This window comes from Halichoerus grypus, chromosome 10 (assembly GCF_964656455.1).
Source record: "Halichoerus grypus chromosome 10, mHalGry1.hap1.1, whole genome shotgun sequence".
Classification (NCBI taxonomy): domain Eukaryota; kingdom Metazoa; phylum Chordata; class Mammalia; order Carnivora; family Phocidae; genus Halichoerus; species Halichoerus grypus.
The window spans coordinates 49,321,112-49,344,334 of NC_135721.1; the positions used below are offsets into that span (position 1 = coordinate 49,321,112).

General features: G+C 36.0%; 1 protein-coding gene across 4 annotated transcripts in view; it reads left to right on the forward strand.

Annotated features, from left to right (window-relative positions):
* EXOC6B (exocyst complex component 6B) overlaps positions 1 to 23,223 on the forward strand; it is a 590,843-nt gene that overhangs the window by 184,192 nt on the left and 383,428 nt on the right. The gene's annotated exons all lie outside the window — the stretch shown is intronic.

Genomic DNA, 23,223 nt, shown 5'->3' on the forward strand with positions numbered 1-23,223 from the left:
AGAGGGTAAACAGTAATCTTTTACAACCTCTTATTGAGAGCAGACCAAGAATCCCAGAAAAATTTGCCATTTTTAACAGAGAAGACCAAATTGTAGTTCTGTATCAACGTAATATCTGTTACTAAAATTCTTTTGAAAATCCTATAAATAAGCCCATCAAACCTTAGTCATGACAAATAAAATTTTTTCCCAAAACTTTGTATAGTTTTCCTTATCCATACACATTTCAAAGTGGCAAAACTGAATTCATTCATCAACAGATTCAAGTATATCTAGCCTCTCTGTAGCATATTAAAGTAAGAAGCAAAAGTGTACAAACTTAAGTTTATGTTTAATAATCAGTGTTTTAATACTCCATCTTACCTAGAAATAATCCAGGTATCTAATGACTGCCCATTAATTAACTAAATTTAGTATTAGTCCAAGGTTTTAAGTTACCTAAAGATGTTGGAAATTGTCTTTTTAAGCTGACATAGTTACTGTTGAAATAAAATTTGTCAGAATAATTTTTCAATTTGGATAGACACAGATTTACATTTTTCATGATTTCAAACATTAAGTAGATGCAGCACTAGCTTATTTGATCAGTAAAGTATAGGAGGAAGAACATAGTAGAATTTAAAAATCTATGCATCTATTATACTTAATAATGGTATTAGAGAACATATAGCTGTTTTTAATAAACCAAAATAGTCTTATTTGCCAAAGATTTACCTAAATTATGTGAATCTGAATTCATGAAATATTTTCTAGTTCCCATAAGAGTACCTCTTTTTTCTCATTGAAAGTATTAGAATTTTAATTTCCTTAATTTCTAGGAATTCAAGGACTATTCTCTTTGTCGAAGTGCTTTTTTATCTGTAAGTCAACCAGAATAGAGCAACTTTAAGAGATTTTATAATCTAATTTGGTTATACCATCTGGAGATCGGCAAATATACAGTCACACAATGAGAAGTAAATGCGTTTCTGAATTAAAGAAATGTACACAGACACTTAAAGAGAGGAGGTTGGGGTTTAATGATACACCAGAACAACTTATATTCAGAGGTTTTGAGAAGTTGGATAGCAAACCTAAAGTTTGTGATGACGGCATTTGAACTGGAGTTGGAGTCCTATGATGCTTTGTCACCATTCTTTCTACCCTACCCAGAAGGAGTTCTATTCAGTGAGTTCTAGGGCAGGACTTAAGTCAGTGGCTTCCAAATATTTTGAGTACTAATATGGATTGCTTACATTTTTTTTAATGTAAAGACAATACATGCTCATTGTAGAAAATTTAGAAAGTAACATGTAATTTCATCACATGGAATTTTATAACCCAAAGATAGCTCTCACATTTGTTTTTTTTAAATAATTTTATATAAATTTGGGATCATACAATGTGTATATTGTTTTGTATGTAGGTCTTTATCTTTAAAATAATGCTATGAGTATTTATTCACATAACTAAATATTTATTTGAAACCATTTTTAAGTGATTGTATAATCATATGGTTGTGCCACAGTTTATTGAGCCATTCTTTGACTATTGGATATTTAAATTATGTCCAATCCAAATATTAGGGCCAAATGGCATCTCTTTCAAAGATCTTGTATATATTGCCATGTTGTAAAAAGTAGAATCTTAATCTAACTCTAATATCCATAACACTATGCTTTTAATTTAAAAATATTTCTGATGGCTCTAATTGAGATGGACTAAATAAAACCACTTTTTAAACCTTAAGACTATCTAATTTTACTTTATTATATGCTATTGAAATTTATTCCCAGAAATGAATCATGGGTTTTGAGAGTCAATGAATTGCAAACTTAGAAAAAATTGTAGTTACCTCCTATTGAAATTTTATCTTTTTTTTGATTCAAACACTAATAAAGAGGATATATATGAAAATGTAGTGTTGTACCTCCTTTCTGGACTGTATCCAAATATTTAAGCAGATCATATTTAAATAGAAAATTACTATTATTATTTCCATTCATATAATATGAGATAATAAGGTTAGAGATTTTTCTAAAATTTTTATTTTCCATTTATGAGTATAGGGGCAAATGAAAGGTAATTTATTATTTAAAAAAAAAATTTTTTTTTAAGATTTTATTTATTTGCGAGAGAAAGAATGAGAGACAGAGAGCATGAGAGGGAGGAGGGTCAGAGGGAGAAGCAGACTCCCTGCTGAGCAGGGAGCCCGATGTGGGACTCGATCCCGGGACTCCAGGATCATGACCTGAGCCGAAGGCAGTTGCTTAACCAACTGAGCCACCCAGGCGCCCAAATGAAAAGTAATTTAGCACACAAAACTCAACCCAAAGAACTTTGGTTACTCTGAATAATGCTTGTTTTTTAATATTAATAATCATTTATTAAAGACTGATAGATGAGGCAGGCTTTAATGATCTCTAACTTAGACCTCTTCTGACTTTAGGCTTTGTAAAAAATTTAAAAATCACTCTAATTTAACAAAGAAATTTCACACTTGCTTTATTTCTTTTATCCCTTAAAAAATTTATGTGGTTTATGTTTATGTGGCCTTTAGATTTTTTAAAAAACTGGAATATAATATATGCCGATGAAAAATGATACAGGCCACTAATTATTTAGTTCCTTTAACTGCTTTCTACATAATCTCATTTAACTTTTACAGTAACTTTGTGAGGTTGACATCATCTCATTTTTATAAAGATAGAAACTGAGGCATTAAAAGTTAAATTACTTAATCTAAGTCACATACCTAGTAAGTGGTACAGCTAGAATTCAGACCCATGTTTAACTGATTTCCTGTACTTCTTTTACCATGTCGTGTGTTCTCCAAATAGCTAGTATTTATTATTATTATTATTTAAAAACTGATCTTGTTTGCTGATTTCTTCTCTGAGAATCTTGTGATTTGGACACATATGGAGAAGAGACATAGGGAAAAGAAACCACTGATGCTACCTGCTTTCCAGGGATATTACTGCTTCTATAGTTGAATGGGGCACTGCTTTATCACATTATGTGTCCCTTATATTTTCTCAGTCTGGAGGCTGTGCTTTTCTCAATCTTAGTGCTTACTGGTGCATGCCTAAAATATGTGGTGTTTTGTTTCTAGCCACATTAGTTATGTTCCTATGTTTAGTGTTATTTTGTTATTTTAGTGTTATTTATTAAATCTAAGTCTTACCATACTGTTAGTGAAACTTGTTTGTGTTTGGACTTTTTTCTTTTTTTTGGACTTATTTCCAAGATTTCTATTGATTGCAGAACAGTTACAAGTTACAGAGACCAGCCATCAAGGCTCTCCACAGCCTATCCCAGTCTATCACTCTAATCTCATTGTCCTCTGTTCCTTTACTCAGATAATCTCTTCCTACCAAAATTGTCCTGTGAACACATCAGGACCTCAGTTGACCTGTAGTTTTGGCTTGTACTTAAAACCCAGCACTACATCTAAATCCCCGATCAATTGGCACCTTCTTTGTATGGGCTTTTGGTATCTTCAGTTAGTTTTCTTTAAAAGCTTTATTTTGAAATAATTATAGAATTAACAGAAAATTGCAAAGATAGTTTAAAGAATCCTGTGCACAGTTCACCCAGTTTCCCCCAGATACCACGTTTTACATAATTATAGTACAATATCAAAATCAGGAAACTGACATTGGTACAATGTATTTGTGTGTTGCTATTTTAGATTAGATTCCTGTAACCATCGTCACAGTCAATATATAGAATTATTCCATCACTGTAAAGATCTACTGGTATCAACAGTTTATCAGTTGAAGTGTAGAAATCTTACCTTTGTTATGTATCTTTATCCTCTTCTGTTAATAATATAATTGTCTTAAAAATTTTCTCTGTGTATGTTGAAATCTATGTCACACAATATTATACTTTTGCTTTGATCATCAAATATAATTTAGAAACCTCAGGAGGAGTAAGAAAGCCTACTGTATTTACTCATTTTTTTCCTCTTTTTATTATTTGTCCTTCCTGATGTTCTAAGGTTCATTCATTTATCATTTCCTTTCTATTTAGAAAGCATCTTTTAGCCATTCTCTAGGGTAGGTCTGTGGGTGACAAATTTTCTTAGTTTTCCTGCATCTTACTAGAATGTCTCAAGACATTCTAATGAAGATATTTAAGACATGTCTTGATTTCTGCTTTAGTTCTGAAGGATAATTTTGCTGGATATAAAATTTGGGGTTGACAGTTCTTTTCTCTCAGCACTTGGAAGATATTGTATCATTTCCTTTGGTTTTCCATAGTTTCTGATGATATATCTGCTATTGTTTGAAGTGTTCTTTCTCTATAGGTGAGTATCATTTTTCTTTGGCTGCTTTGAAGACTTTTTTCATTGTCTTTAGTTTTCAGGGTTTTAATTCTGATGTGTCTTGGCATGGATTTCTTTCAGTTTATCTTGCTTGGGGTTGACTCATCTTCTTGAATCCGACTTCTCACTGGGCCTTCTCTGATACTACCATGGTCTCACTACTACTTTGTGGGGGTTGAAATCCAGGATCCCCATATGACCTCCACTGACATCCATGTTGAGGGGCCTTGTTAACTGCCTGATGAGGGTGGAAATCTAGGCTCCCCATTCAGCCTTTTCTGATTGGGGAGTGGTGGGGTTCATATTTTTTGCCTGTGATGTTTGGCTGGAGTGGGATCGTTACTATCTAAAAGGTTGCTGTCCTGGTAGTTGTGCCACTTTAGTCCTTTGGCTAGAGAGATGGGGCTTTTCTTTGACCTTGTCTGCTTTAGCTTTACCTGGTTGTTAGCCTTATACCTACTGTGGGATATAAGAAGCCAAAAAGAAACAAAACAACAAAACAAAACAAAACAAAAGCAACTCACCAGGGAACTCATCACCTGATGTTCCTTGGTTTCTGAGGTCCCTAACCAGTCTTTCTACTTCTCTCCACCTCTCTGAATCTTCTTATGTTTGCTTTATATATAATGTCCAGGACTTTTAGCTCTACTTAATTGGAGGAGTAGGGAGAAGTGTGGTCTACTTCATCTTTCATTAGTTAACTTTTTTACATTACTTACCATTGGCAAAATACTTTTATATGCATCATCTCACTTGATTCTCCTAAGAAACTTAATGTGGTGTAGCTGTTGGTATTATTATCTACATTTAATAGATTTAGAATTGGGATTGGAGGATTAAAAAGAAATTCAAGGGGCGCCTGGGTGGCTCAGTTGGTTAGGCGACTGCCTTTGGCTCTGGTCATGAACCTGGAGTCCCGGGATCGGGTTCCACATCAGACTCCCTGCTCAGTGGGGAGTCTGCTTCTCCCTCTGACCCTGCCCCCTCTCATGCACTCTCTCTCAAATAAATAAATAAAATCTTTAAAAAAAAAATAAAGAAATTCAAGAGCATAGCCAGGATCAGAAATTCAGCATTTCTGATTCTACATTTTTCCCCACTCTATTAGTTTTGCTTCCCAGTCACTCCAGCCTATAGAGCATTTCTCCTCCATTTGAAAAAGTATAGCATTTACTCTCTGATCATTAATTTGGTAATCTTCATATGATTTTTAATTGAGCCTTATTTCTTTATCTGTTTGCCTTGACTAATCTATAGTGAGATTTTAAATTCTTTTTTTTTTTAAAGATTTTATTAATTTATTAGAGAGAGACACAGCAAGAGAGGGAACACAAGCAGGGGGAGTGGGAGAGGGAGAAGCAGGCTCCCCGTGGAGCAGGAAGCCTGATGCGGGGCTTGATCCCAGGACCCTGGGATCATGACCTGGAGCCGAAGGCAGACGCTTAACGACTGAGCCACCCAGGCGCCCCAGTTTTAAATTCTTTAAATGAATGATTAGCCTCCTGTACCTCATTTCATCTTTGGCTTCTTACACATTGTCTTGATCATAATCAGTATCTAAAAACTTTGTATTTGATGAATTGCTTGTGTCTTCTTCTTATGTTGCCACTGCAGACTGGCTTTATCTATCTCAGTGAGTGTGGTACATTTCGACTGTTAAATGGGAAATACTGGCAGGAAAGATGGAAGGACTAAAATGATGTTTGTGGGAAAGGGTTGGGCAGTTGAGTGGAAACAAGAGTTCTGGGCAGGAGTAGCCTTCCTTCTTTCTTCTCTCTGTCTCCATCTCCTCATCTTTGTCTCTTCTTTCCTCTCTCTTTCTCCCTCTCTCTCTGGTTGCCATGTTTTTTATCCTCCTTTTTAGTGCCTTTCTCACTTTCTGTTATCTTCTTCATGATTTGCTAGTGATTCAAGCTGTTTTAAGAACTTTTTTTTTAATATAGCATGATCCTTCCTCCCCCAGAGGACTCTATATCCTGCTCTGATCTCCTTGTAATAATGTCCAACTTTTGTCCTTGACCATTTTTTTGTTTCTACTCTTAAGTTTTCTGCCTAAGGAAACATGAAAACTCTCAGGACTTCGATTGCCAACCATTTCTTGTTGACTCCCAAATACCTTCATCTGCTCTGAACTCTCCCTTCAATTCCACTTCACCTTGGTGAAACTCAGATTGACACCTGATGCTCAAAATATCCAAAATAAACTTATGTTCATTCATACTGAAAGCCTGAAAAAAAACTTCTCTTTTCTTTCTTTCTTGGTAGCTGTACTAACTAGTTACAAATTAGGGATCTAGGCATTCATCCCCATCTCTCCCTCTTTTTTTTTTTTAAATAAATTTATCTTTTTTTTTTTAAGATGTTATTTATTTATTTGACAGAGAGAGAGAGAACAAGCAGGAGGAGCAACAGAGGGAGAGGGAGAAGCAGGCTCCCCATCCAAGCAGAGCCCGATGCGGGGCTCGATCCCAGGACCCTGGGATCATGACCCAAGCCGAAGGCAGACGCTTAACTGACTGAGCCACCCAGGCACCCCTCCCTCTTTTGGCGTTCATTTCCTTGTTACAGCCATCATCACCATTACTGCTGCCCATCACCATTACTACTGCCATAGCTACCAGCCCATTTGCCAGTATTCATCCTTTGTCACGCATTGTTCTGAGCTCTTTACATGTGTTAACTCATTTAATTCTCAACAGCACACCATTGAGGTAGGTACTCTAATTATCCCTATTTTACAAATAAAGAATTTGAGACACTAAGAGGTTAAATTGCCCAAGATTATACAGCTAGAAAGTGGAAGAGCTTGGCAGGTTTTGGCAGTCTGGCTCTAGAGCCTCTGCTCTTACCAAGTTTTAGTAATTGTATCTTGATATTTTTTGAGTCTTCCACCTCCTATCCATCTCTACTACTAATGCCCCAGGTCAGCCTTTCTTCATCTTGGGTGTCAGTTAACCAACCTTTCAGCTTTCCATTGTTTTCTCCCTTAAGTCCATTCTCTACATAGTCATCACTGGGATGACAGCAGCCAAGGGCAACTCCCCTTCACACAGAGCAGTAGTTCCCCAACACCTGGAAGTAATGTCCGGGCTTCTTATCCCTGCATCCAAGGGATGTCCATTATCTGGTTCCTGTCTGTTCTTCTCCCGCCCATCTTTTGTCACTATTTTCATCCTAGCAACTCTCACTTGGATGGTTTTTGAAGTCATTTATACCAGAAACTGGTTTGTATGAGCATTAGTTTTCTAATTCCTTCATGGGCTCCTTCTCTGACTTCCACTTTTGGTGTCCCACCGTAGCCCAAGAATCTTCTCTTTCCATTTCCATGCCACTTTTCCTTTCCTCATATTTTCTCTTGTGCTTGTTTTGGTCTTGTTTTGGCTGGACAAACTGAAAAGGTTAAGTTCTGGGTCACCTCATCTTAGAAGCTTTCCCTGAATTTTTTCTTTCCCTCTCCTCCGTTAGTGGGCTCGCATGGTGCCCTGTCCATACCTCCATCATTGAGCTAATTGTTATATTAATCTTTATATTTCTAATATTTTATTTTATTTTAAAGATTTTATTTATTTATTTGACAGAGAGAGAGAGTGGCAGGCAGAGGGAGAGTGAGAAGCAGGCTCCCCACTGAGCAGGGAGCCTGACATGGGGCTCGATCCCAGGACCCTGGGATCATGACCTGAGCTGAAGGCAGACGCTTAACCGACTGAACCACTCAGGCGCCCCTTTATATTTCTAATATTAACCAATGTATATGTCATATACTTGTTGCTGTCTAAATGTGTTAAATGAATTCATTTGTTGGTATGAAGCTGTGCAGTGTTTTTCATTGCATAATGAAATGATACTAATAGAAGGATGTGCGGAAGTTCATTGCTAAAATGGCCCATCTTTGAAATGTTTTATTTATTCATCTAAATATCAGGAATCAGTAATTATAAGGTAAGTAAAATGCTTTTTATAAAGTATTTCACTGGAAGCACGGTATGTTGGATGTGGTGGTTCACATCTTGCTTCTGCTTTGTTGAGTGATACTGGACCAGTAAGACATATATAACCTTGAACTTTGGTTTTCTCACCTGGAATTGCTGGCAGTTAATGCTGATAGTCTCCGTAGGCCAATGTACATAAATGTGATTGGAAATTACTAGACCATCCTCAGTACTTTCATAAATGTTTGCCTTTTGTCCTGATCCATTCTTGGTATATTCTCCCAAACTCTGCTTTTTCTTATGGTGACCGGCTCATGTCACTGGGTTTGTCTAGGGTCTCTTGGGAATCATTTAGCCTAGACTTTCTGGGTGATTCTATTTTCTAAATAGTGATTCTGTTTTCTAAATGAGCTAATTCTTTCCCCGCCCTTCTATCGATTTTTGGTTTTCAGTTTTCGGTTTTCAGTTAGATGTATGTGTGTGTGTGTGCATGCGCACGTGCATGTGTGTTTTCTCCCTCTGGTATTGGCGATGTCAGGACTTCTTATTCCTATAGTCTTAACAGCACCCTTACCATGTCCTGCCAGATTGTGCTTTCTCATTCTTTAAATCTGGTAAAACAATGTGTCCTTTGTTGTTGCACCCCCTGTATTTTTGAATACTTGGCACATAAAACCCTGAAAAAAATTCTTTTACATTTGTTACACAGCTGTAATCTAGTAGCATTCTAAGTGCTTTGCACTGACTGTTTAATCCCTGTCACATCTTTAGGATTTATATTGGATAGGATGAAAAAATGAGAGGATTAGCTTTGTGCTCACCAAATTTCTCAGTAAGAAGAAAAAAAATGTGTTTAACTTTCCATTCTGTGCTTAACTCTGGATTCTTTGAGAGTGACATCTAAAAATGAATTTTTTGCCATATTAATTTTAACTGTTTTTGTTGACTGTAATTCCCATTTTTATTTATACTACAGTACGTGTGAATCAGTATATAATGGCGATTATGAGTAGATTTTAAGCAGCTTGTTCTACCACTAGCATGTGAAGAAGGATGTCATGGGTGTACTAGATTCTAGTTTTGCGCTAGACTTGTCTTATGACGTTAGTGAAGTCATTTAAACTTCTTGAATGTATTTTCCCAACCATCACCTGAGATGGTTACCTCCTGGAATAAAATGAAATTGTGAGAACTGCTAGCAGAATCAGCAATTCTGGGAATACTTGCTAAATACTTTGTAAGGAATTAACTGACCTTTTAGATCTTTTAACGGTAGATTCTAGTTATAAATCTTTAGGCTCAGTCTTCTCCCACATTTGACTTTGTATTCTATTTGCATTTTAAACCTTCTTACTCTTTACGCTTACCATCTTTTCCTTTACCTTTTTCTTAGCCCCACTCTTCTTCTCATGATGACAGACCCCAAAATGATTTTCTGTGATTTTAGCCCCTTCCAAAATTGTGGAAGTATAAAATGCTCCAGGGGATAGAGAGAGGGAAGATACAGTGTCAACTTCTGTTTCACCTTTTATCTTTTGAGAATACTTTAGCTGACTTAAGTTGCCTATCTCTTTGTTGACCCTGGTCTTGCATGGAAATGATCAGTCTATAGACAGCTAATTATCAATTCACACAATATGTTTTTTGGGGTCATACGTTTTTGGTTTATCATAAATAGAAATAAAAGTTGAGAATGTATTTTTCTACATCCAATTTCAGTTGTGGATATTTGGAATAGTTTGTTACCCACATCTTTCGTTTTTGATGGTGCTCTTGGCCAGAGAACACTGTGACCATTGCAGTATTCTACTGTTTTTTAAAAATTCCCCAAGGGCTACATTACTGGGGACTTTCCTTATGTAAAACATAAAAGTGTTGTTGTTGTTTTTTAAATTGCAACCATATTTTTTTTTTATTAAAATCAGTTGCAATTCCAGTGAATACTAGGCAGAAATTTTTCCAAACATTTGCCTGAGCTGTTGTTTCTATTTTTAATTTTATGGAAACTAACTTTTTTTCTGATTGTAAAAGTAATACATGTTCATTCTAGAGACCTTAGAAAATGCTAAGAGGTACAGTGAAGAGATATACATCATTAGTGATGTATCATCTAAGAAGAGGTGGTTAACATTTGGATAGATTTTATTTTTTAAGGATATACAAGCCCATATATTCATTTATTAATAACATTGGCGTCATTTATATAAATGGATTATTGGATATAGTTTAGTATTTATGTTTTTCATTTGTTATGAAATACTTAATGCAAATATATAATATATGTAAGTTATAAAGTGTAAAAAAAAGATAAACCTCTTTGTACTGCTCTTCAATTTAAGGTAGATACTATCAACAACTTTGAAGCCCTCTGAGTTGCTCTACTTCATCATACCCCTACTTCCTTCTCCATCAGAGATAACCAATAATGCTACATTTTGTATACATCATTTACTTCTGTTTTTTTTTTTTTTTTTTGTAGGTATGTGCGTAACCATAGGTAACATATTATTTAGTTTTCCTTGGTTTTGATCTTGATAAAAAAGGTAACATATCTTGGGCTTGCATTTTACACCCAACACTTACGTTGCTATCATTTCTTTATAGCTTGTTGATTTTCATTGCTCTAGAAAAACAGTAGGATGTATTGCATCGTTCAGCTGAAGATGAACATTGAAAGATGGCAAGTTTGATGACCTGAAAGTAGTGTAGTATGATTTGGCATGTAAAACTATATATATAATGGTTGCATGTTATATTATACATATTATCACTTTTTGTTTTACTTATGTTGAAGCTGTGTTATATTAGGTGTTTGACTCTTAAGAGATTATTTTTATCTTTAGTAATGCTTTTGCTCGATATTTTGTGTAATATTAAAAAATTATAGTAACTTTTTGTTGTTGTTGTTAGTACTGTTTGCATGGTGCAGTATTTATTTTCACTTTTTTTGAAAATAAGTTTTTAGATGTGTCTCTTGTAAATAGCATATGGCTAGACCTTTAAACCAAACTAGTGTCATCCTTTATCAGTGTTTATTAACAAGGGCATTCAGTCTACATTTACTACTACTGATGGTGTTTGAATTTTTATCTATCATCTGAATTTGAGCTTTCTCTCTTTTGGCTCTTCTCTGGTTCTTTTTTACCTTTTCTTGCCTGCTTTGGGATTGATTTTTAAAAATCATGCCATCCCCTATCTCTCAAACCCCCTTTCCTCTTTTGAAAGTTATATACACTTTCTGTTCTTTGTGTGGTTAGCCTAGAAACACCCTTAACCTGCAAAAGTTTGAAGTTAATCAAGACTTTTTTTCTCTCCAGTTGGATAGGGACCTTAGAACACCTAAATTCCATTCATCTCCCATCTGATTTGTGATATTATTGTTTTATACTTAATTTTCTTTTTGGTCCTACTAGACATTATTGTTGTTTCATACAGTCACTGTTAGTTTATATTTGTCCACATTTAACTCTTTATTCCTTCTTTCCCTCAATCTCAGACTTTCCATTTGAGATGACTTCCCTTCTGCCTGAAGTATGTCCTTTACAATTTCCATTGATAAAAGTCTGTCTGCAACAAACATTTCCAGTCTCCCTCTCCCCCCTGCTGTTTGGCCTGAAATTTTATTATTTCACCTTTATTCTTAAAAGTAGGTAGGTAATTCTGGGCTTGCAGTTATTTTCCTTTATTACATTACTTATTATTTCACTGTCTTCTAGCTTTTCTTTTTGATGTTTGTCAGCTGTCAGTCTGGCTGCATTTTTAATTTAATTTATCCCCCTTTTTTCCCTGTGTGATTTTAAATATTCTCCATGTCTTTGGTTTTCAGCAGCTTCATTGTGATTATGTTTGTATGTAGATTTTTAAAAAAATTATACTATCTGGGATTTGTTGTACATCTTAAATCTATGGATTGGTGTCTTTAATCGATTGAGGAAAATTCCCAGCCATTCTGTCTTTAAATATTGTACTTGCCTCAGTCTCTGCATTCTCTTTCTGGAACTTTAATTAAATGTATATTAGATTATTTTTACTCTAAACTGCTTGTTATTTCCTGCTCTATATTTTTCATCATTTCTCTCTGGCTTCATGCTGTATAATTTCTTCTGACCTTTTTCCACTTAACTAATTCTTTTTTCTGCTGTGTTCCGTCTATGAATGATATTCATGAAATTTTGAATTTCAGGTTTTTTTCTTTTCTAGTTTCCATTGTTTCCCCAAATCTGCACTCTCTCCTCTCTTTCTCTCTCCCTCTCTCTATCTGTCTCTGTCTCTTTCTCTCTCACTAGTTTCCTATTTCTGGGAGGTATTTTCAACAGTTTTATTTCTTCAAACAGAGTAAGAACAGTTGTAATATCTGTGCCTATTAATTCTAAGACCTGAAGTCTTTAGGAATGCTTTTCTGCTTGTTCACATTCATGGATCTTGATTTTCTTTTGTGCCTGGTTTTCTTTGACTCTGACCTGGCTATTACCTTTGAGAAAATTTATGTGTGAGTATGTGCGCATGTGCATGTGTGTGTTCTTAGGGCCTAGGATGAAAGTCCTTTCTCCCGAGATGAATTTTGTTTATTTCTGTCAGGTACCTTGGAGCACTGCCAATAAGGAACTTTCTTAAACCAGACTCATGTGGTCCATCCAGGCTTGGGCTCCAAGACCTTGTGAGGCCTTGTCTGTGACCACAGTTTCTTCAGCATCTTGTTTTGGTTTTCCTTCCTCTCCCTGCCCTTCAAAAACAAATATTGTGTTCTGTTCTTTACTGTGGCCACCTTCCTTGGACTCCACTCTGGTTGGAGCCAGGAAGGATTTAGTTATGATGTATCTTTATCTCTAGGATATAGTCCTTTTAAACTTTATATGGGAAAAAATGTTTATAATATTCTTCATCTTGGGTGGACTTGAGCCTTAACTTCTGCCCTCCTCACTCTTTCAGGTTTCCAAAATGAACTCAAGTTTGAAGTTTCTGGAATTGTAACTGGCAAATGCCCTCAGTTCACAATTAACTTTGGTGCTGTAGTGTTCTTACTTCTTTGTGTAAGTTTTCTCCTGGAATTTGTTGCAGTGGTTTCATAAGTAGCTTATTAGCACTTCAGTGCTTTTTTGACTTGATGTTTTTTAATATTTTAGCTAACATTTTTGCTTGTTTTAAGCAGAAATGTTGGTTTGAGTAACCTCCCTATTATTAGAAATAGAATTTCTGTTGTGATTTGTTGTTGTTAGTGCTAACTCAGTTTCTTTGGAACAATATTTATCTATGGGTTCTATAGTCCTTCTGAGAAAATTTGTAGTATTTTCAGTCAGGTGCTTGTGAGGTGGGGGACACAGATTACCTGAGTCTAATTTAAATTACATTTTCAACTTGGTATTTTTTGAGCCCCAGAACCATATGCAAGCTGTTCAGTGACCACAAATGCTTAGGGAAACTCACCTTCTCATTCCCTGCCCCCGCCCTGGTCTCCTCATCATGAAGAGTCTTTGTGGAAGCAGGCTTGTATCTGTGCCATGTGATTTTGTGGATATGTATTTCTCTAGTTCAGTTTTTATTAAGTGTCTAGCCCTTTGTTGTTACAGTGTTTTTACTTCATCTCCACTTAAATTCCTTGCCCTGTATGAGCCAGAGGCTTTATTTCTTGTCCCCCTTGTGTATTCATTAAAAATGAAGTTGTAGGCCAGGGGTTGGCAAACTTTTTCTGTAAAGGGCCAGATAGAAAATATTTTAGACTTTGCAGGTCATACAGTCTCTGTTGCAACTACTTAGTTCTGCTGTTGTGACATGAAAGCAATTGTAGACAATTCTTAAAGGAATGAGCATGGCTGCTTGAAAAACTTTATTGACACTGCAATTTGAATTTCATGTAATTTCCACTTGTTAAGATTTTTCTTTTTTCTTTTCAACCTTTTAAAAATTAAAAAAATGTTCTGAGCTTAGGACTGTAAGCTGGATTTGGCTTATTGACCATTGTTTTTCTGATCCATGTTTTAGGTTATTAAGATATCTTTCCTCCTTGCTGCTGTCATTCTTGGCCTTTTTAGAATTTTTCTCACTTTCATGCAAGCTTAAGAAAGCTTAATACTTGTTTTAATATAAAATCAAAAGAATATTTTTTGTTTTATCTAGCATTTTTAGGTGTTTTGCCATGTTAGGGTTTCAGGATATTTATATCTCCAGATTCATATTTATTTCATCATTTCATATTAAGTGATATATCGTGAAATATGAAAGAATGACAAAACACTTCCTATTTCAGATTTTACTATCCTTTCTGATCCATATTTTATATTTCTTGTTTTTACATAACTGTAAGGGTTTATGCACACTATTTTTTTTTAAAGATTTTATTTATTTATTTGAGAGAGAGAGAGAACATGAGCAGGGGGGAGGGAGAAGCAGACTCCCTGCTGAGCAGGGAGCCCAATGTGGGACTTGATCCCAGGACCCTGGGCTCATGACCTGAGCTGAAGGCAGTTGCTTAACCTACTGAGCCACCCAGGTGCCCTATGCACACTGTTTTGTTCTGTGTTCTCATGTAACATTCTTTGGACTTTTATGCATACCCGCAATCTCCATATTTATTACTTAATAAATATGTAATCTTTGTTTCACTCTTGTAATTCTAGGTTAATTTATTTTTTTCTTCAGCACTTTAAACATGTCATTCCATTGTTTCTGATAAGAGAGATCCATTGTATTCTAATTGTTCTTTACCTGAATGTAATACATGTCATTTTTTTAGGTCTTCTTAATATTTTTTATTGTTGAGTTGTGCAGTAAACTGGTGAGGGTTTTTGGGGTGCATGTGAATCAGTTTTTAGCCTTCTTGGGGTTTACTGAGCTTCTTGGTCTCTGGTTTGAAATCTTACATTAATTTTCTGGAAATTCTTATTCAGTATCTCTTGAAATAATTCTGCCCCCCCCAATACTGTGTCTCTTTTCCTTCTGAGAATCCAGTTATACATCTGTCGTACTGTTAAATATTGACTCATTGATCTCTGGTCCTTTTTTCTTCACTTTCATAGTTTATTTGATTTCATTAATGCTTCCCTCTGGTTCATTCAGTCTGCTTCTAAGAACATCCAATAAATCCCTCATTTCAGATATTATAATTTTCAGTACTGGAATATCCATTTGATTATTTTTTGAGTTTTTGTTTCTCTGCTGATATGGTCTACACATTCTCTCTCATTTCTTCCAGTTTTATAAGTTCTTTACATATTTATGGTAGTTATTTTAAAGTTTTTGTCTGCTAACTTGGACAAGTAGGTCATCTGTGGGTCTACTTCTATTGCTGTTAACCTCTCCTGATTATGAGTTACATTTTTTTGCTTCTTTCCATGTCTCAATTTTTGATTCCTTTGCTCTTCCAGCAGGACTTTGAGATCAAAACACTTAAGGCTATAAATTTCCCTGTGTTTTCCAGTACGATTTCTGTCTTGCCACGTTTTGCTTACTTAGTTATGGACCTGTGAATGGAGGTAGACTGTGAGGTGGTAATTGGAAAGTAGGGGTAGCTAATTTTGTGTTTGGACATCTCTAGGTTCCAATCCCCCATACCAGCCCAAGTGTCTGCATTAAAAATTTGACTGGTTTTTATTTGTTCCAACAGTTTAAAAAAAAATCTGTGATAGGATTATTCCTTTCCTCACCTGTGACCCAGACTTGACAGCTCTCCCCTATGAGGAGGGTGGATGGCATTGTCTGCTAGCCTTGAGAAGGGCTTATTTCCTTCTGCTACTTTGTTCATTTAAATTTTTTTTAAGATTTTATTTATTTGAGAGGGAGAGATAGAGAGCAAGAGAGAGCGAGCGAGTGCGAGTGCACAAGCAGGAGAAGGGAGATGCAGATTCCCTGCTGAGCAGGGAGCCTGACATGGGGCTCCGTCCCAGGACCTTGGATCATGACCTGAGCCAAAGGCAGATGCTTAACCAACTGAGCCACCCAGGTGCCCCTGTTCATTTAGACTTTGTTCCATCCATATCTGTTGTATGTTTTTAAAGAAGAAGAAATATATTTACTTTTTGGTATTGGTATGGTAAAAGCAATGACCTATTATGATTTTCTACAGCATAATTAGAATTGAATTTCCTTTTTCTTCTTTGAATTTAGTTTTTAAAAGTTTCTTTCAGCTTTGGCATTCATTGATGAAACATTAGCATGGAGGGAAAGTAGGTTGAAATCTCAATGGCTACTGTGTGTGTGTATGTGTGTGTGTGTGCATGCAGTAAAAGAAATTTTAAAGAATCTTTGGTTCAGTAATGCTTGTGTGCATATGTGAGTATTTTGGGGAAGACGGAAGAGGTTGGATATAGGAAGAAGAATTAGGTTACTGATGACCATTAAAACTAAGGCATACAAAGGTCTTTTAGTTAATAAATTACTCAGTGATTTCCAAGGTCAGTGATTTTTCACTCCTTACAAGAAAGACTTTCTGGAATTATCTTTAGTATCTGGAAATCTTGCTAAACTTTATTGTTTGTTCCTTATTCTCTGCTTTTTATACCTGCATCCCTTTAATATCTTCTTTGTGATGGTACTGAGTACCTTATTTAGTTCTTAAGCGTTTTTAAAGTTCCTTAAAGCTTCAGGTCTTTATGTACGAAATATTAATGTTCCATGTTGAGATCCATAAAGCTAAGAGTTCAGGGATAGAATTGTTAGAATCTTGTATATTACATTCTGTTTTCATTTATTTAGCACTGTGCATTCTGGTCTAAATAACATTGTTTAGTTCATTTAAACTTATTTTTAAAGATGACCTTTCGTATTTACTGAATTTATATGGAACTTTCATTCCTTCAAACAATATTCCATATGTTTTGACTCATTTCTGATAATTTCCTTAATGGCTTTTGTTCACTTTAATTGGGATCTTTTTCTTGCAATTTTGCAACACTTTTATACCAACTCTTCAAAATTTCAGTCCTAGGCTTCTGGCCACCCACTAGAAAAACTTGCTGAAGTTCTATCTGGTGTCTTTGAAACTTGTATAAATGTTGGGTGTGACTTATTAGCTAGTAGGTTAGCTGTCTAACAGTATTGTACCCATATTTTCTTAGGTTGTCACATTGAATACCATAAAATATTTGGGTTCTCATGTGTTAGCTCTTTGTGTTTTAAACACATATATCCCTCTTTTCTTTACAATGGGCATTTTTTCAAGTTTATTGAGGTATAATTGATAAATAAAATTATAAGCTATTTAATGTATACAATGTGATGATTTGATGTATGTATACTTTGTGAAAGGATTCCCCCCATCGAGTTAATGACCACATCCATCACCTCACATATTTACCCTTTTGCTGTTGAGAACAGTTAAATTCTATTTTTAAGCAAATTTCAATTATACAATACAGTGTTATCAAATGTAATCACTGTGTTATACATTAGATCCTCAAACTTTATTCATCTTATAAATGAAAGTTTGGACCTTTTTTTTTTTTAAAGATTTTATATATTTATTTGAGACAGAAAGAGAGAGCACGTGCATGCATGTGAGCTGGCGGGAGGGGCAGAGGAGGAGGGAGAAGCAGACTCCCCGCTGAGCAGGGAGCCCAGTGTGGGGCTCGATCCCAGGACCCCAGGATCATGACCTGAGCCGAAGGTGGACGCTTAACAGACTGAGCCACCCAGGCACCCCAAGTTTGTTCCTTTTTAACAACCTTTCCCTATTTCCCTCATCCCCTGCCCTCCAGCCCCTGGCAACTACGTTTCTACTGTTTCTGTGAGTTTGACTTTCTTTGTTTTTAGATTACATATACACACATAAGTGATACTAAAACATGGGCATTCAGTTGACTCTATGTTTCTGGGAATCTTAGAAGAGTTATTTATATAAAAATTTTTCTAAACTTAGAAGAATTTATCATGTTTTTAATTGTCCACTTATCATGTAAAGCTCATTAAAAAGGAGGACTAATTTTTCCTATTTATAGATCAGGGAGTGTCTGTCTGTCTGGATTATAGAATGGAACATATATTTTCCCAAACATTGACCTAAAGACTCGGGTTGAGCATTATATGGTATTTGTAAAAATGTTATTTCTTGAGAGAGAGAGAGAGAGAGAGAGAGAGAATTTCTAAAACTTAGATGATTTTAAAAAATTAGGTAGGTATAGTTATATTTTCAGTAAGTTATGAGATGCAAGATTGTCCCAATTATTTAGGGAAAGAACTTGAGATTTAGAGTTAGGTTTAGTGCAGATATAACCCTCTTTGGGAAATAGCTTTTTTATATTATAATCTGTGTTCACTCTTTTTCCTTAATGCTATTCTAAGAATGGCAATATTTTTAAAATGCCATGAGAAAATTATTTCACTGAAATAAATTTCTTGTTTGTTGTGTATATGCATTAGCCATGAGGGTGGTTTTGTTAAGTTTGACATTTAGAATATTTGTTAGATTAAATCTTGATAACATTAGGTTAGAAAGAATGTGAGTGGAGTGTATTTATATTTCTGGGGGTGATTATTTTCTAAAACTTTATGATTAAGGAATCCTCATTAATATCTGGTTTCTTATGGAAAGGGGATGGAATAGATTTTTGTTTACTCCATAGGCCTGTCCAGTAGTGTGTGTGTGTGTATTTATTTATGGCATATATATATATAGTGGTAGGTATATAAATCATTTTATCTTTATAAGATATTGAATTTAAATAAGTTTGGTAAGTGATGTAATTGGACTTGTGAAAGATTTCGTTTAAAGAGTTGAAAGCGTGTAGAATATTTTGTTTGAAATTTATTTAGGTTGAAAATGAGAGCAATTATTACTGGCCTATCTAGAAAATAAAGTTTTATTAATGCTTAATAACTGAAACTGTCGCAGTAATCTTTATTTAGTTCCCTTTCTGATTCATTCTACTGATGGCCTGTAGAGGGCATTACATGTATGGGAAATACAGCTTGGTATTTTCCGTTTTCATCTAAAGTCCTTATATACGGTGAATAGGTTCTGAGTTATTATTCACATGTTCTGTGATATGTCATAAATATCAGGATTACTATCTTTACTGATATTGGGTTGAGGTAAAAGATAGTTACACAACTATAAAACTAATTCAATTACAATGCGTTTTTTGTTACAATAATATTTTCTTTAACTGTCGTTTCATCTTTTCTGAGGACTAAATGAAGGAACTAGGCTTAAAGGGATTTTGAGGGCATATAAATAAAGCTTCCTAAGAGTTGTTTGCCTGGAATGGATTAGTTTATGAATCAGGCTTTAATGTATGTGTGCTAGTCTGATCTTTCATGAAATGCCGGGAGTGATCGTCTGCCATTGAACAACAACTAAAAGAATATAAAGGTTTCTTCTTCTTCTTTTTTAATATTTTATTTATTTATTTGAGAGAGAGAGAGAGTGAGAGAGAGCATGAGAGGGGAGAGGGTCAGAGGGAGAAGCAGACTCCCCACTGAGCAGGGAGCCTGATGCGGGACTCGATCCTGGGACTCCAGGATCATGACCTGAGCTGAAGGCAGTCGCTTAACCAACTGAGCCACCCAGGCGCCCTAAAGGTTTCTTCTTAATTGCAGGCATTTCATGAACTTAAAATGCAAAGAAAGCATTTTCTTTACAAGTTAATGTGATATAGTGAGAACTGTAGTAAAAACTTACAAAATGCTCTTCCTCTGGGCTGAGAGTTATAAAATCAAGGCAAGAATGGGGAAAGCTGGGATTGGGAGTTGTGAAGCTCTCCCACAGGTTTCCCTTCACCCGGTCAGCGGACCGACATGCCTTCTCACGCTGGGGTTTTAGTGTTCCTCTTCCGTGCGTTGGAGAATCTTTTTCTTTTTGTAAAGATTTCATTTATTTATTTGAGAGAGAACGAGAGTGTGAGAGAGTGAGCACAGGGGGAGGGGCAGAGGGAAAGGGTGAAGGAGACTTCTCATTGAGCACAGGGCCCAACGTGGGGCTCAATCCCAGGACCTGGGGCTCCATCATGACCTGAGGTGAAGTCAGATGCTTAACGGACTGAGCCACCCAGGCGCCCCTGGAGAGTCTTAATTGTAACCTTTATTGGTAGTATTTTGTCTTCAGATTTTCAGATTTATGAGCTTCTTCAGTGCATAAGAGATGCTTGTAATTTTGTACACATACCATTGAATAATTAAATATGTAGGGCTATCACTATTTCGTTATGTTGTTTAGTTGTCAGTGGTTGGGAAACTGAGTAAATGCATGAGTGATTCTGAAGAAATAATTTGTATAAAGTCTGAAACTTTACAGAAAACTTTATTGATGAGAAAGCCTTTTTTTTTTTTTGGCCAGGAATATTTTAATGATGTCTCTCACTCTTTGGTATAACATAGGCCAGACTTGGAACTAAATAATTTAAATATAATAGGTAGTGTGATATGATCAGTAAGAGAAGTGTCATTATTAGGCACATGAGAATATACTGGCAATGATTTAAAAAATTTTTTTTAAAAAAGATTTTATTTATTTATTTGACAGAGAGACACAGCGAGAGAGGGAACACAAGCAGGGGGAGTGGGAGAGGGAGAAGCAGGCTTCCCGCGGAGCAGGGAGCCCGATGCGGGGCTTGATCCCAGGACTCTGGGATCATGACCTGAGCCGAAGGCAGACGCTTAACGACTGAGCCACCCAGGCGCCCCTATACTGGCAATGATTAAGGGTACCACCACAGTGGTTAGTTTTGCCTTCACAACTTGGTTCTACCACTCTCTGGGGTTTGTGACCAACCTGTGGTCACTTAAAGCCCCCCTCTAAACTTTAGGTTCCCCTTCTCTAGAGTGGGAATAACAAAAGTAGCTACATTATCGAGTTGTTTGTGATTTAAATAAAATAATTCAGATTATGTGCTCCGGATAGTACCCGGTGCATAAAGAGCACACACACGAACATTTTTATTGTTACTATGGGATTCCTTTTTGTAATTGGTTTTTTTTTTAGACTCAAAAAATTAGAAGATTTTCCTCATTTCAAGGGTAAAGTGAAAATTTAAAAGTAATTTTGAAGGACCTGAAACCAGATTTTGTTCACAGATTTTTTTTCTATTTGGTTTAAGACTGTGAATAATACCAACTCTCGGGGAAATCTCCATGCATCTGTGAGATTTACTTCAATAATACTGACTTTGGGTTTTGTATTATTCTCCTTCCTAAGGTGGTTAGAGCCACTAAATCATTTGGGGACTCTAGAAGATCAGTGTGACAGAAACTTCCACCATATCAAGTGACCAGGGACTAATAAATCTAAGATGATTTTTTTTTTTCTGGCACAGTGCATAATTGTTCAGAAACTACTTTGATGGAACATATAAAAAAAAAACATTCTAAGAGATCAAGATCTAGTCTTGATATTAAGGGGTAAAAAAAAACACACACACACACACACCAAACTCCAGGACCATAAGGGAAAAATGTGGTGGGTGGGGGAAGTCCTTGAAAAGTTAACTTGGGTCAGGGAAATACCAGTATCTCTGTGGTCTTTCAGGAACAAAAAACATCTTTTGCAGAGGGCTAGTGTTTGAGCCAAGATATGAAGTGACCTTCATGGTTGGCTGGCTCAACCTCAAGTTTTCCTGGGGAGAGTCGGTCAGCTTTGCTAGAGTGCTTGCCAGTGGGCAGCGGAGCACTTGCCAGTGGGAATCAAGGAAATGATGGTTGAAGTGAGGAATGATTGTTATTTCTCACCAGCAGATAGGTACACATTACTTGCTGAAATGATTCAGCACTTTAAAGTTGAGAGCTGTGAGACTTTGTGAGTTACACATGGGGAACATAGGACCCAGGAGGGTCAGTGCCCTTGGAATACTTCTGGGATAGCTCTATTCCCTTCTGCTTTGAATCTCAGGCTGAGGTGTGCTTGTAGGCCTTTTCTTCTTTTTTCTCCTCACTGCTAACCCTACCCCCAAGGTTCCTTGACTATTTATAATAGAATGTTCTAGAAAGCAGCAGGTAAAAATTTTCAGCTGCTGGGTGGGGGGACAGGGGAAGGATAGGAGGGGAAGGAAGGTGTTTCATCTATCCCATCAGTGCTTAAAGTACTACCATTTAAAAAAAAAATGACATTATTCTGTTCTACCCTCACTCCCTGGAAAAAACAGGCCTCTTGTCTGGATCTTTTCGTTTTAATGATTTCCATGAAAAGGCTTTTACCCAGGCTCTGACATGACTGTCAGAACACACATTTAAATGCGAGACTGCTTAAAAGGCTATTGATATTCCCTGGTGGAAAAGAAAGTGCTTTAAAAAAAATCCATCTGTCCATACACAAGTTAATCCTGACTATTTTCTTTCTTCCTCCTCCTCTTCCTCCTCCTCCACTTTTTTGGTCAGAGACTCAGGTTAAAGCCAGATCTCTGGTCTCACAAAAATTTGTGTGTCACCGTCTCCCAGAAGCTGTCATTTTCGTACATTGATGGCTCTGATTAATTTAATCCAGATCCAAGGATATTGAGTGAGGAGGAAGAATGCTTAATTTTGATCTAAGGCTGCTGTTCAGTCTCAGACTGCTTCTTTTGAATCTGGGGCTCATTTCTGTTTGTATGTCTTGGATATGTTAGCAAAAGTCAATGGTCTGTGTAGGAATTGTGTATGGTATTCATAATCAAAGACACATTTGGCATGAAGTTACTAAGTGTTAGTGGGAATTAAAGTTCATATCAGATTGCTGTACTATATAAGCAGTCTGTTATGGCAAATGGGTTCTGATGTAACAACAAGGTATTTGATAAGATTTTAATTAATTGTTAGGCAGTTGAGCTGTCAACATGGTTGGTCTGTTCTCATGTTGGTGAGAGAATGTTCTGTCTATTAACCGCTAACCATGATGTTCATTGTTGTTCTCTTTCTTACATAAAGTGTGATGGTTTACTGAACAAGCAGGAGACTTAGGCAGTAAAATCCATAACTAGAAAAAAATTGCGCTACTGAGAATGCACTTCTGAGAAAAGTAATATAATTACCCAGATTTTATCCACTATAATCATGCTACCTGAACTTACCTAGACATTCATGGCT